Source organism: Pinus tabuliformis, chromosome Q, assembly GCF_031772625.1.
Source record: "Pinus tabuliformis cultivar Carrire ecotype Pingquan chromosome Q, CPIR1, whole genome shotgun sequence".
In the NCBI taxonomy this organism is placed as follows: domain Eukaryota; kingdom Viridiplantae; phylum Streptophyta; class Pinopsida; order Pinales; family Pinaceae; genus Pinus; species Pinus tabuliformis.
This window is the reverse complement of record NC_142296.1, coordinates 293,564,220-293,579,718: the sequence shown is the minus strand read 5'-3', so window position 1 is coordinate 293,579,718 and position 15,499 is coordinate 293,564,220. Positions and strand designations below refer to the sequence as shown.

General features: G+C 39.2%; 1 protein-coding gene across 2 annotated transcripts in view; it reads left to right on the top strand.

Moving 5' to 3' along the window:
- The window catches only part of LOC149219376 (GDP-mannose transporter GONST1-like), a 297,856-nt gene that overhangs the window by 270,639 nt on the left and 11,718 nt on the right, over nt 1-15,499 (top strand). The window lies entirely within an intron of this gene.

The window sequence follows — 15,499 nt, the reverse complement described above, 5'->3', positions numbered from 1 at the left end:
TGTAAGTCTGCCTTTTCTTCTTGAGGGTGTCTGCCCCCCCTGCCTCTGAAATATCTTCTTCTTTCTCTTGAATGCATACTGTAACAAAATATCTCTGCTGATAAAAAACTTTCCTTTCAAATCCCTTTAATGTGTGACAGAAGGCATCAGAATTTCATTGAAAAATTATAACACTTTGTGCTTCAATACAACAAAACAAACTGTGCAAATGTTCTGACTGATATGACTTTGAATGCTTTTGAAACTGCTTATATAACCCCTTTTAAAAAACTGCTTACAATACAAAAACTGCCATCATAAATACATATCAACGGCACACATTATACTGCCATTAAAATCATTTCTCTTGTCATTCTCAAAATTTTTGAGATGAATCAGGTTTAAAGTCATATACATAAACAAACTGCGCAAGTCATTTGGTTATATGCATAGTCAAACTGCGCAAATCATTTACCATAATCAAACAGAGGTGCAAAAGGCTCTCATTTCCAAACTTTGGCAGCTTGTAAAGGAATTTTCTGAGTCCCAATAACTTCATAAAACAACATATCAGAGGAACGCATCAACACTTCAATACTTGAATATACTTCTGTCGTAGGAACGCATGCAAGAGGAACGAGGTCTTCAGCAAATACCAATTAAAATTGGGAGCGGATATATTCACCATATACGCACCATACACAGTCAACATATACGCACAACACAGTCAACATATACCCCCAATATATTCACCATATACCACCAATATATTCACCATATACGCACAACACAGTCAACATATACGCATACGCATGGTGTTTAAAAAAGGAGCAGATACCACCAATATATACGCACAACACAGTCAACATATGCGCATACGCATGGTGTTTAAAAAAGGAGTGGACGTACCATTGACCGCACCATTTTCTTCAACACAAGACTGCTCCAAGGCTGCATTATGCACCACAAACACGCTGCACAGGATTTACCAAACTGACCCATTTCTCCGTGGGAAAATCACATAGATTACTGATAATTGACCCTTGTGATTCTTAATCCCTGTAGTATCGCAACCCGGGCTTCTAGATTTTTCAACTGATGTCGATCTTCATTGCGATAATTTTCAACGAAGTTTGACGGAGCAATATATAGACATTTCTACAAGTCGAAACTCTGTTTTGCAAGCCCACACACAGCCAATCACTCCAGCAAGTTCAACACAGAAGTGCCTATTTGTTTAATGGTTTTCACGTCGGGTTCACCTACTTAGCTGCAAATTGGGTAACAGTATGAAGAGAATTCAACACAAAATCAATGGCAACAGTGATGGCCAAGTCACTGCGATTCATGGAGGTGAAGGGCGAGGGGTAATCGCCGCTCTGATTATCAATGAAGAGAAAATAAGAAGAAGGCCGTCAAGCGAGATTCGACCTGGCAGTGGCTTCTCTATCAAAGCTCTGGTGTTGTTCGACGTCAAGCAGTTTGTATATCTCCTTTGAGACGTGTAAATCAAGCAATCTTTCTGCTCACTACTGGTGCGCAAGACAGTGCATTCTAAGATATAAAAACGATAGTTGAGTGCCTTGCAGATGAGCTTATCAAGGTGTAATCTTCAAACAGTTATGCAATCAAAAAACAAAGAAGGAATAAGATGCGTGAACCCAGTTCTCCGGGAAGGAACCCTCATTCAGAGTGGCGAGAGAAAAAAAATTATTTGTCATAACAGTGCAAGAGAGACTGAAGGTCACATTCAAGAGTTTCACATTCAACAGCGCTCACTGCACAATGTCAGATTCAACAGCGTATTCCATGTCAGACATAACCGATACATTTAGGTATCAGGTATGCGTAGAGAGGGGCAAACGTTTATAATGCGCAGTCTCTGGCAGTCAGAGAGCGCAGGACATTAATGAGAAACGTATTGCAGTCAGGGAATCACTATTTCTGGGACCTGGGCTCTGATACCATGTCAGGCCAGGTTAGCTCAGAAATTAATGAGCGCAAAACAATTGAGTGATTTTATTCATTAGACTATTATTATTTATACATATACAAAACGGATCAGTTCATCTTCTAGATGACTGTCCAGCTTCACCTCATCCGTTTCGGATTAGGTGTCAACAAAAGTTTAATTCTCTGTAAATTTAAAAGCAGCTCCATTGAAATGGACATGGCAAGAATTTTGGGTGATGGGATGTCATTGGGGTTCACTATATCAACCGTTGCTCTGGTTTATTTTTGTTTTTCTGCTAGCTTTGCTTCTTGTTCCAAAATTGTTAATTTTTTATGTAGGAAATGAGAATCAATTCAACAGATGGGCTTCAAATATCTTGAACTGCAAAGGTTTTGGTAATTTTTTGTTTAAAATCCCATCATGGATCATGTTAGAAGCATCTAGAAATTGTCCTATTTGGTGGAGTCAGCTGCTACATTTATTTTACTTGATCTTCTTTCCTTGGTTCCAGAATCCATGGACAGGTGTCAGGTTCTAGTGGAGGATTCCAGAAATGGCTACATGTCCCATAAGAGTTGGATAGAAGTTTTGTCGTGAAAGTTTGCATGTGATAGACAAAACTATGTGCTAGAAAAAACTATGTGTTTTCCTTTGCATATTTTGCCACAAAGCTTTACTTTAAGACAACCAAGTATAATTTCTTGAGTGTATGACGGTGTTTGGAAACTTATTTGAAATTTTGAGCCTCTCTATATATACGAGACAAAAGAATGTCCCTCATTAAGCGAGAAATCTCAACATGTACATGCTATGCATGGCAAATAAATATAGTGTAAAATAACAAAATACCTTTTGTAAACTAAAAGTCGAAGACTTATAATCAAGCCACATTAAAATATATACGCTAAAGAGTTTACATAAGATTTGTAAGCAAGTAGATCGATAAAATTTGAATTGTGCCTCAAAGAAAAGCATAATATATTAATACATCCAAAAACAGTAAAACAGGGTTGATGAAACTTCAAGAAAATGGCAAGTAGTTAACTTTTTTTATATAACTCCAAGAACAGGTTTGAGGTTTCCCAATCGGAAACCAAGAGAGTGAATTTACTAACTTGGAAATAACTTCATCGGGAACAAACACACGTTAATCAAAACTACATGATGGCATAGAAGTTGATAAATGACAAATGAAATCACAGTTAATATATTCAAGTATGCTCAAAAGCATATTAAGAAACTGGAAAAACAAACTTTAGGAAGCACATATGTTATAAACCTTTGGTTGAGATTTGAAGGTCACAATAGGTTAATGTTAGTAGAGCCTCGGAACTCCAACAACATAGATGCAAAAGTAGAATCAAACAGAGGTTTGTGTGACGCAATTCAAGAAAGCGTGTTGGGAGACAAAAATATGGGTTTTGCAGCTTTTGGTTGGCCTTCAAACAAAACGAAATAAATCTGGTATTTGCGGACCTCAAAACCGTTTTTTTGCTGTAAAACGTTTAAAATTTTTCCAAATACGTTTCAGAATTTCAGAAAACGTTTTCAAATTTTTAAAACGGCACATATTTTCTACAAAAACTCCGTTTGAAAAAAATGTCTCGTATCCAAAAACAAAAAATGGCACCAAAACGTTTTTCTGGCGTTTCGTTCTCGGATCCGGATCTGAAACAGGAAAACGCCGTTTTGGGGGTTAGGGTAGCCGTTTCCGGCAACTTAAATATAAACACCAATGTTGTGAAAAGCGCGAGCGGGATTAAATCGACGCCGAGAATGAAGCGGAAAAAATCGGAAAAATCGGGAAAAAAGCGGAAAAAAGCGGGAAAAAAACGTTTGGTACAAAATATTCATTTTTTTTTTCATTTTTTTAATATCTAAACCATCTACAACATAAAATAAATACATTGACACATAAATATGATAAAAAAACTAATATATAAGATGTTTAATATCATTTCTAGCGCTAAAATCACACATAACATTGAATCATGTCCTGAATAGTAAGTCCTGACTCCTGAGTCCCAGCTCAGCCTCAAAATATCAACAAAAAATATGATAATGTATCTCATCATGTCATAATGTCATATACAATAAAATGAAAGTCTAATCCTATTGATTTCCTCTGCCCCTCTTGCGAGAAAATGTCACAGCTTTCCCTTTCCCTCTAGATGTAGATGCTGGTGCCTGTGCTGGTGGAAATGGCAGTGGAGTCTGATGTGCTCTAGAAGCTGAAGAACTAGAAGTAGGAGCTACAGGAGGTAGACCACGTCCTCTACTGGTGGCAGTGGTAGCCCGGGTAGGCGGTGTCACCTCCTCCTCCTCCACCTGCTCCTCCTCCTGCTCCTCCTCCTCCTCCCCCTCCACTACATCCTGCACTAACCAATCATCAGTAGAATCCATGAGAGGCCTCTCGGCCTCAACCCTCCATGCAACAGTGGTGTCAATCCCATCCAATGAGATGGCATCCACATCAGGTGTCCTCTCAAGTTGCCTCACCCACAATTGAAGATTGTAGTAGACGTAGACCATGTCATTAAGTCGCTGGGACTCCAACCTGTACAAAGATCATGAAATAATAATTAATAATTAATATTATAAAAAAATATTGTTTAATGAATTCAAAAATTTATTTGGAAATTTGCAATATTTTAAATGTTTAAGTGTTAACCTGTTGCGCTTCTTGTTGTGTATTTTTTCAAATACACTCCAGTTGCGCTCACATCCTGAGGAGCTGCATGTTTGGCTGAGGATGCGTACGACAAGCTTTTGCAAAAGGGGTACTCTGCCACCATACATTTTCCACCATGCATCTACAACAAAATTACAAATAAAATTTTAAATAAACATAAGAAAAAAATGGAATTTGAAGAGACAATGAAATTTGAAACAAAGTTACAAACTAAAAAATACCTGGCATTTTAATCGTCCTATCAGTGATAGCCATCTCAAAGCCAAATGTGCCACCTGCCATCTTATATGTCTCAATTTGTTTAGAGATCTCTATACGTTTTTCTGGAGATCGCACCATCTTCTGGACACAGGATAAGAATCCATCCATGATCTCAGCATCAAAATCAAACCCACATGCATAAGAAAATGCAGGGTTCAGGAAAAGCCCAGCAGCATGAATGGGACAATGGAGTGTGTTGTTCCATCGCTCATCAATCACTCCCCATAGAAGGAGTTGTTTTTGAAACCCATCATCTCCCTTATCATCATAGTAGGCCCGAATGGCTTTTTGGCCCTGTCCATGGCTTCATACAAATAGCGCATTGCGGGCTTCTCACCATCAACCAACCGAAGAACCTTTACCAAAGGTTCAGTAATGACGCACACCTGCTGCACTCCCGCCCAGAAGTCTTCTTGGTATGAAACTAGTCTGCATACGGCCTCTCCTTCTAGTTTGCAGCTCATTGACAAAGCACACCACTCCTCTGAAAGAAACATTCTCTTCACATCCCACATAGAATTCAAGAGGGATTGAAGAGATATGAAACTCGTGGCAAACCGTGTATGGCGGGGCGCACCAACTCTTTGTTGTTGGTGAATCTTCTCATCAAGCTAAGCATAGATGTATGATTATATATAAATTTTGTGATGCTTTTTGATGAGTCAACAATATCTTTGACGAAGGGAGTTTTCCCTATGTCCTCTAACATCAAATCAATACAATGGGCAGCACAAGGTGTCCAAAATAAAGTAGGATGCCTGTCCAAAAGCATTCTACCAGCAGCAACATAATTTGCAGCATTGTCCGTTATGACTTGGACAGCATGTTGTTCACCCACCTCCAAAATAAACACATCCAACAAATCACATAAAGTTCTTGCATCTTTGATTTGATGAGATGCATCAATAGATTTGATAAACATAGTCCTTTTGGGACAACTAACCAAGAAGTTTTTAAGGGTTCTCCCCTTTTGGTCAGTCCAACCATCTGACATAACAGTGCATCCTTTTTGTGCCCATGATGCCCTAAAATCCTCCAATCTTTGGGTGCAGTCACACTTTTAATCTTGAAGAATCCGGCCTCTGAAATCATGATAAGAAGGGATTTTGTACCCCGGGCCAACACTGGCAATAGCATCAACAGTAGGTTGGAAAAATGGATTATTCTTTACAATGCTGAAAGGAATATCACTCCAGAGGAGAAATTTTGCCATCAACCTGTCAGCTTGTTCTTTTTCAGTTCCTTTTAGCTTTGAACCGATAAATGGTTGTGAACCAGGTGTGGTTCAAAGAACAAAAAACGATAATGCAGCTACCAGATTGACTGATGCTGCAGTAGAACCAGTGCCACTTGGCCCACTTCCTTCAGCTGACCTTTTTAGTTGCCTTTTGAGTTCTTCTTTGACCTCTCTAGTGTGCTCTAATTTTCCAATGCTCTCATGGCTCTTTGGATAAGTTCAGGATTTGTATTTATACAGGGCCCCACATCATGTCCAGGGATTTGTGCAAGGTGAAACTTCAACCTGTACACCCCCCCACGTATCTCCTTTCCACACAACTTGCAATTCAAGTTTTGTCTATCATTCAGAGCTTTAGGTTCACCATATTCCCAGAAAGGATCCAATTTCCTTGGCATGTTTGTTTTTGAATTTTGAATTTGCAAACCTATGGGAAAATAAGGATTAGGAAATAGGAATTTAGGATTACAATTTAGCATTTACAAAATTACAAGTTACAAATTTCCAGAATCCAAAGTTCCAAACCCAAGTTACCCAACCAAATGGCAAATGCCAAAAACAATGAAAAAACATAAACAATGTTTAAAAAAATGAAAAAAAAAAAAATTGGTTCCCATAGTCATACCAATTTACCCATCCCAAATCAATGAAAAAATACAAAAAATTCTTTAAAAACAATGAAAACAAAAGGAAAATGGTGCCCATATGAAGTTTCCCAACCAAAAACAATGAAAAACAATGTTTTTAAACAAGGAAAACAAAAAAAAAATTAATCCACATACCGTTTTTATGGAGAAATTGGTGGTCTCCTCTTGAATTTGTCCTACAAGCACTTAGATTTGCTCACAAACCCTCCAGCTGCTCTCTCCAAGACGTCCTCCTCCTTCTACGCGCGCCCACAGTCCAAATGAGCAAAAAAAAATAAAAAATCGCATTATAAAACCCGCTGCCCCGACACCAGAAGATTTTTTCGAAAAAAGTGCGCTTTTTTCGGAAAAAAATCGGCAAAAAAAAATATAGCCGCTTTTTTGGCATAAAACGCGCGATTAAATTGTCATTGGGAAAAAAGCGCGATTTTTTGAAAAAGTGCGATTTAATCGCGTTTTTCACAACACTGATAAACACCAATTGCAACTATAAAGGAAATAATACTTTGGAAGAAAATGCCCCAGATAACGTGATACATCAATTACTCAAGAGCATAATGATCATTAAAGCAATAACATGAAATAAACTACACCAATGATCAATATTCCAAGTACTAGAGAATTAAATTGTTGCAAAAGTAAAGGACTCACAATACTTGCATCATAAATGCTTCTTGAAATGAAAAGAATGATATTTGCAAATGAAACTCAAAACACATCAAGATAGCAAAATGGGAAATTGCAAGTAAAATAAAAGTGTGCTCTTGATTGATTTTATTAGTTAAACTATAAAAGCAAGATTTCAATTAAACTCCAATCCTCAAACCTCACCTTCGCCTGAAAATTCAGATCTTACAGTAAGGAGTCAATAGAGGTGGAGGGTTCTTAAATGTCTGTACAACCAACTTAAGCTGGAGGTTAATTTTGAATGAAGCTTGTAAAATGCAACTAATTTAATATGACTACTATGTCATGTGAGTAAATTTGCAAAAGTTAAGTAAATGATAGAAATTGCCTTAAACACAAGATTGCATACACATGTAGGATTTGTGAAAAATATTTGCTTTGCCTTATGATAGTTTTGTGATTTACCCAAAAGCAAATAAAACTTGAGAGATGCCTTGCATGTAAGTAAATAACAATGCTTGTGATTAAGTGAACTCAATATTGATTAACTTTGCAAAAGAAATGGACTTAAATTTGCAATATGAAATTAAAATGACTTATAGAAAATTAAGTTGATGAACAGGTGAAGAGTAGATTGTTCAAAATAAAGTGCTTGTAGTTCAAAATCAACATATAAAATGCAGAATGCAAAACCTTAAGTTGAATTTGTAGCAAACTTATTTGAACAAAATAAAAATGTGATGACTGAAGTTATGTAAATTTTAAACATGCAATTAAAATGGAAAATTAAAAGATGCAAAAGTTAAATTCACCCACATGTTTTTCTCCCCTAAAAGAGAGAAGGGATGCCATGGGTAAAACCCAAGCTCCCACAAGAAAAATAGATCTTTTATTAGCTTTTTACAATGAGTAGAAGGCCCCTTAATGGGCTGCCCAAAAGATGGAAGAGACAATTACAAAATAGGAGTCTATAGGAACCAAGATCTCCTTCCAAGAAGTGGCAACCACAATGGCCAAGAAACAACTCTTGAAATCTGAAAATTACAAGTGCACAAAGGCCCACGGCCAAGCTAATTTGCTGCTATCCAAGATTGCCCACGGCCTCCCTAAAGTTGATCCTCAAGTGCTCTTGGGGTCCTACAACAAATAGTTAGAGTTTCAAACTTTAGCTTCCTCACTTCTATCAACAAAAAAGATGGGCAGAGTCCATAAATAGATCTGAATTTCTGAAAAATCCACACTCAAACTTAGTGTAAAACAAAGAGGAAAGTTAGCAAATATAATTTACAAATATTCTACAAAATTTAGACTAAAGAATTGGAATGAAACTCCAATTCTTGTGAAACTCCAATTCTTGCCTAATTTTCAATATGCTCCTCAGTAGCAAAATAAAATCGTTATTAGCACAAGAAATCGAGACATGATTTTAATTGAAATTGGATTTTGAAACACAAGCTAAAAGCCAAGGATCCCTGCAACACAAAATCGTAAGATGAGGCCTTTGGAGATGACAAATGCGGGGTCTTCAATGAACTTGCTAAAGAGTGGGATGATTCCTCTAAGAATTTGCTTTCACGCTTGAGGCTTGATCCAAGAGATGTCTCTACACAACTTCAAATAAACATTAGATCCACATGGGTTAAAAAAAATCCAATGATAAAGAGATCTTAGAGATTTATTGGAAAATCAAGTAAAACTTTATCTAGAGCAAACTCTCAAAACCAAATGCCAATGTGAGATAGCTACACATTAACAAATCTCCAAAAGCATAATGGAAACTAATGAACACAATAACATAAATAGAAAAGGAAACACAATGTTCAAGATATTACTTTGTTCAAGAAAAATAACACCTCATATGTGAAACCACAAAGTCTTTATTGGAGTAGAACATAAATGTACATAAGAGCAACGGTTCCCCAAGCACAATAGCTCATTTTCAAATGATCAATTGAGAGCTCAAGGCTATATTATATAGAACTATGGGAGCCGATCCCAATGAAGAACCAAATGCCAAGTGGTGAGAGGGAGGAGATCACAAGGCAAATTCGAATTTGTTGATAGGAGCTCCAAATGCCAAGTGTAGAAGCCAAATTTCCTCATGCCCATGTGCCAAATTCGAATTCTTCATTTGGGCTGCCAAGTGTGAAGCATAGGAGCTGAAAAAGGAGCATATTCTCCAACAAATCTTCAACCATAGTCATGTGAAGACATCACTGTACATTGAACTCAAGTCTGCCCTCCCTCTCTGCATTGCACTGTTGTAGAAGCTGCCAGCGTGGAGGGGGAAATAGTGTGTGTATGGGCTGCCAGACATGCTTTGCGTATCCTCTTGTGACTGGTTTTGTTAGTGGGAGACAAGAACTGTCTCATGTGGAAGCTTAGTTACCACTTAAACTTTAACAAAATTGTGAGTTGGCAAATATAAGTACACTTGCGTTAACTCTGCTGTTTGATTGGTCCTGTGTGGATTGTGGTGGACTGCGCTTAATGGCTGTGTTGATTTTTATCGCTGTTGTGTAACAAATGCAAGAGAATGTGTGGGACAAAATCTGCCCCACGTGGAATTATTGTCCCCCCTTTAAACTGAATTCGAATGATGCCAAATAATGCTACATTGACTGATCTTTAACTTCTACGTGGCCCTGACAGCTTAATTAATCTCATGCCAACATATGATTCAAGTGGGGACAAATTGGAGGGACAAATTTGTTGAAATTTCTAAATGTTACCCATTAGAAATCCCTATTGCATTATCTGGTTTATTTCACCTACTTGTTTATTCCTTAACAAGTTATTTATTCATATAAATACTGAAAATAAACACAAATGCAGCGTCAATCATATACAGATCATCAACTGAAATAATAAACAAATACACAAGGGACACCGTTATTTTTGGACAATCGTCTCCGAAAAAACCCAATGCGGGAAAACCGGTGCAATAGTTCTGAGGGTTATATTTATTATGCAAATTTCTTGAGTACAACTCTGGTGCCAAAGTGGGTCACCCAACAGAGATTTCTACACGACAATAATACTACTTCTTCTCGGAAGCAGATATTCAGCTTCTCAGCACTAGTCTGCTCCACAAAAATCCTTCCGATGCTTCTCTAAGGCTCTGCGTTAGCCCTGCTAGGCTCTGTGTAGCTTTGGAACCCCTTGCGTCAGCCCTTTGCCTCTTTCCGTCAGCTCTCTGGCCTTTTGCGTCACCCACGCAGGCCCCTTAGCCTCTGCGCAATCTCTAGCTGCCTCTGCGTAGCCTCCTCAGTTACTGCGCTGATGTTAATTTTAGGTATGTTCTATGCTAGAGCAATTTTATTTTAATTTTCCAATATCTTTTCCAGATTAGCAATCACATCAGCATTAAAGTAACTGTAGATAAAACATAAATATAAATCGCAGAAGACAAGCCAAGACAAGAGGACACAAGATGTGGCACAAGCCAGAGACAAACCCCACAATGTGGGAAACCCTTGATCAATTCTTCTTATATGTTCTTCAAAGTTCAGCAGAGAAAGTGAGAGAGATATTACATTTAGAATAGAAGTCAACACCTTGAATTTTGATATCTGCAGAGATCAGTTGAAGACATATTGCTTCAACTGATTCTCTAAGGTGACTCCTTCACCTATCATAGTGCTGCATCTCGTCCATTTGCTGCACCTTACCGTGTAGTACCATCATGCTGCATCATGCATTATCATGCTGCTCATGCTTTCATCACTATGCTGCCCATACATCATGCTGCTCATACATCATGTTGCCCATGATCTACTCACTATGTTGTCCATATATCGTGTTGCTCAAGATCTACTACTCACTATGCTGTCCATACATCATGCTGCTTATGATCTACATCATGCTGGCCCATGATCTACTCACTACGCTGTCCATACATCATGCTGCTCATGATCTACATCATGTTGTCCATACATCATGCTGCCCTCTGCCATTATACATAGTGTGCCTTCCATGCCATGCTATGCCATGCCATGTCAATGAATATGCTGACACAATTCCATTCTAGATTATACCAATGACTGCGATATGCATCAACATTACTACTGCCCATCAAGTCATAGTACCTGAACAGGTCATAATATTGAGCCGCAGATGATATATGTGATCACTGTTATTATGGCAGTGGCTATATGTCAATCCATGAGCAGAGGATGAACATGTCTCTTCTAACTGCGTGAACATGTTTCTCGTGACAATGATTGTGTGAACATATCTCCCATGATTGCGTATTAGTGTCCCTCATACCAGCGTATAAGTTTTCTCTATATACTAGTGTATAAGTGTCTCTACAACTGCGTGGATTACATCATTGACAACGTATCTGTCTTCAAGGTCATGAGTCTTCATGATTGCGTATTAGTGTCCCTCATACCAGCGTATAACATTCCTCTATATACCAGCGTATAAGTGTCTCTACAACTACAACTGCGTTAGGATTACATCATTGACAATGTATCTGTCTTCAAGGTCATGAGTCTTCATGACTGCATATTAGCGTCCCTCATACCAACGTATACAACGTATAAGAGCTCCACCATTTGCTACGGATATGTATCTTCATGACCTGTACATAAGAGTTTCTATAACTGCGTATTAGTGTCTCAGTGACCAACGTATTAGGCTTGTTTGTACTGCGGCTAGATTTGAGGTTTCCATGCTGTTCATACATATAGCTGCGTATGTAATCCCTTGAAAGTTGTGCGTATATATATCTCCATGCTATGCCATTTCAGCGTATATATAGCTCCATGAATTAGGGTATCACGTTGACTGTGACTAGGGTTTCATCTGCAGATAGGGCATTCTTCATTAGTGTCTCTCCTTCACCAAAAACCCAAGACGTGGAGAGGAGACCACATGAAGAATGTGTGTTCAAATGACTTCAAGTCCTGCCAATTTATACTAAAAACGTAGATGATGAATAGGCATGTCTATTGCACTTCTGAGCCTACTCAAGTTGCTGGTCGCTTGATAGTAATTCCATAATCAAAATAAATTCATACCTCCATAAATACTTATTGGAATCAGATGATCTTTAGATCAATCCTACATCTCTTGATGAGAGGGATCCAGTAAAAATATCAGCTGCCATAAATAAGCTGACCCACATGGAGTTTGGCCCTAGTTGCCAATTTTAACACTCCCTCTCAACTAGGGAGAATTCCGTCCGCTGATCCATATGTCCGACTATACTGTCTCTGCCATCAGTGCCCTGCACTGCTCTGCTCAGCTCTCCTCAGCTTTGCTGGCTCTGCTCTGCTCTGCTGGCTTTGCTGGCTCTGCTCTGCTCTGCTCAGCTCTGCTAGCTCTGCGTTGCTCTGCTAATCTTGGCTCTGCTGAACTATGAAGAAGAAGAATTGATCGAGAATGTCTCATACCATTCTCTACTGACCCGAATCAGTCTCAGAGTGCGTAGCATTGGTTCTAGACCAGTCTCAACCGACCCAAAGTCAGCGTCATAGTGGGCACCACTCCTACCATTGGTCCCAGAACAGTGTCATCAATCTCACAGTGTGTACCACTGGTCCCAGACCAGTCTCAACCGATCCAAAGTTAGCGTCATAGTATGTACCACTCTCACTGGTCCCAGACCAGTCCGACACTGACCCGAAGTCAGTCTCAGAGTATGTACCACTGGATCCAGATCAACAAAGGTCATCCTAGCATAGGGAGTACGGTAGATATAGCAATGCGTCCATCGGTACTACTATGGTCCCTATCCTCATTTCCCTCATTGATCAGATGAGAGGTACTTCCCATGAGTCCCAGATTGAATGGGTAGGATGCCTTGACAGAGAACTAATCAATCTTGTCCTCACAGGAGAACTAATCATCCTGCTACACAATCGCCATGGAGAACACATCATCCAGGCCTCACAGGAGAGCTAATCATCTTGCTACATAATCGTCATGGAGAACACATCATCCAAACCTCACAGGAGAACTAATCATTCTGCTACATAATCGTCTAATCGTCCTGCTACATAGTCGTCATGGAGAACACGTCATCCAGACCTCACAGGAGAACTAATCATCCTGCTACATAGTCATCATGGAGAACACATCATCCAGACCTCACAGGAGAACTAATCATCCTGCTACATAGTCGTCATGGAGAACACATCATCTAGACCTCACAGGAGAATTAATCATCATGCTACATAGTGGTATCCAAACAGCTCACTGAAGAGCTTTCGTAACCAGACTGCCTCTCAGGTAGCCATGCTAGCAGCAATATACTTGCTCAAAGCCACCGATTTCTGCTTCCTACTCATCCAGGATATCGAAGCAAATCCCAAGGAGAACCAGCACTGAGAAGTGCTCTAGTGATCCTCCACACTGCCTGCCCACTCAGCATTTGAAATATTTCAGGCAGTGTATCTCAATCCATGAGAGATTGTGCCCTGAAGATATCTCAGAAGATTCTAGGCACCAATCCAGTGAAGCTCAACCAAATATGAACTCACCATACTAACTGCAAAAACATATGTCCGGACGGAGGTTCACTAAGAACATCAACGCGAATGAGTTTATGAAACTCATAGGCATTTCCAAATCTAGTTCGACATCACTACCATATAACTTCTGAAAGTTAAGATCCTCGAGGTAGTCACAGGCTTGCAGTTTATCTTTCCACATTCGAAATCCAACTCCCTTTGTCTTCTACAAATGAGAGGGGTGCACACTGTTAGACATAGGTGCCGTATGAGAGGTCTGTCATCGACAACTTTCGGATGGTTTGGATTGATTTCACTCCTAGTGAATCTCAGCTTCATCAGACAACTGTTGATCCTCTCATACTATGCTCGGGGTGTTTTTGCTTCAAGCCATAGAGGCTTTCTATGAGATTCCTGATCATGAATCTCAAACTCCTCGGGTTGTTCCAAACTTGTGGACTTGTGGCATGAGGGGAATGGTCCCCTTATAAGATTTTCCTTCCATACATCTCAGACATGTACCTTCATGCTCTTTTTGAATTCAGGCATCCCTGTCAACATCTGACTCACAGACCTCTGATGCTATGTTTCAATGGACATGGTCCCCAGTGGACTTCTTGCAGCTTGATACAACCCTAAACTCAAAAAACGTCTTGAAAATTCTATTTTCAAACATGTACCTTTCCATTGACGAGTGCCACCTTGAAACCTTTGACTTCCATTGTTGAAATGGACACCAGGTTCTTCTTCCGATCAGGTACATAAAAGAGATTCTGTAAAGAATCAAGTTACCCTCATCCAATTGAGGGTTAACATTCCCTACACCCTTTCCGGGAATAGTGTGCATCGGCTCCAAGTATGATCCCACGATTGTTTCTATCTCTACCAAATTAGAGAGTGCACCCTACTATCCGATGAAGTGCCTTGAAGCACTACAATCAATAAGCCAGATTCCCAAAGAATCTGAAGGAGATGGCCAATACAAGATAATGCTAGTTTATCTTATCAGAGACAACATTAGATTCTTCATACCTGGGGTTCCTTGCTTCCTTTGAAGAGTCGGCCATTTCCTTGATGACCTACATTATCTATCATTCCATCGTTGGAATGATTGTTATCTTTATCAAGTGGATGTGTCCCTTTGATTTGGACACTCCTTCGCATAATGGCCAAACTTATTGCACCAAGGCATTCGCCTTCTTTCCACCATAGATCCGAACTTCCCATTGAAGTGATCTTTAGGTAGGCCATTTAGAAACTTCCGCTGCGCCATTCTGATAATATTCTCTACTTCGACTTCACCCTTGGTGAATTAGAAGAGGGACGAGGAACCCATTGATCCTTTTGTCCTGTCCCAACTGTCTTCAGTGTTTGCTCTTTCACTCTTGCTTGGCATTGTCTTCACCTCAGCTCTGATACCATGTTAATTTTAGGTATGTTCTATGCTAGAGAAATTTATTTTAATTTTCCAATATCTTTTTCCAGATTAGCAATGACATCATGAGCATTAAAGTAAACTGCAGATAGAACATAAATATAAATCGTAGAAAACAAGCCAAGACAAGAGGACACGATGTGGCACAAGCCAGGGACTAACCCCACAATGTGTGGAAACCCTTGATCAATTCTTATTTTATGTTC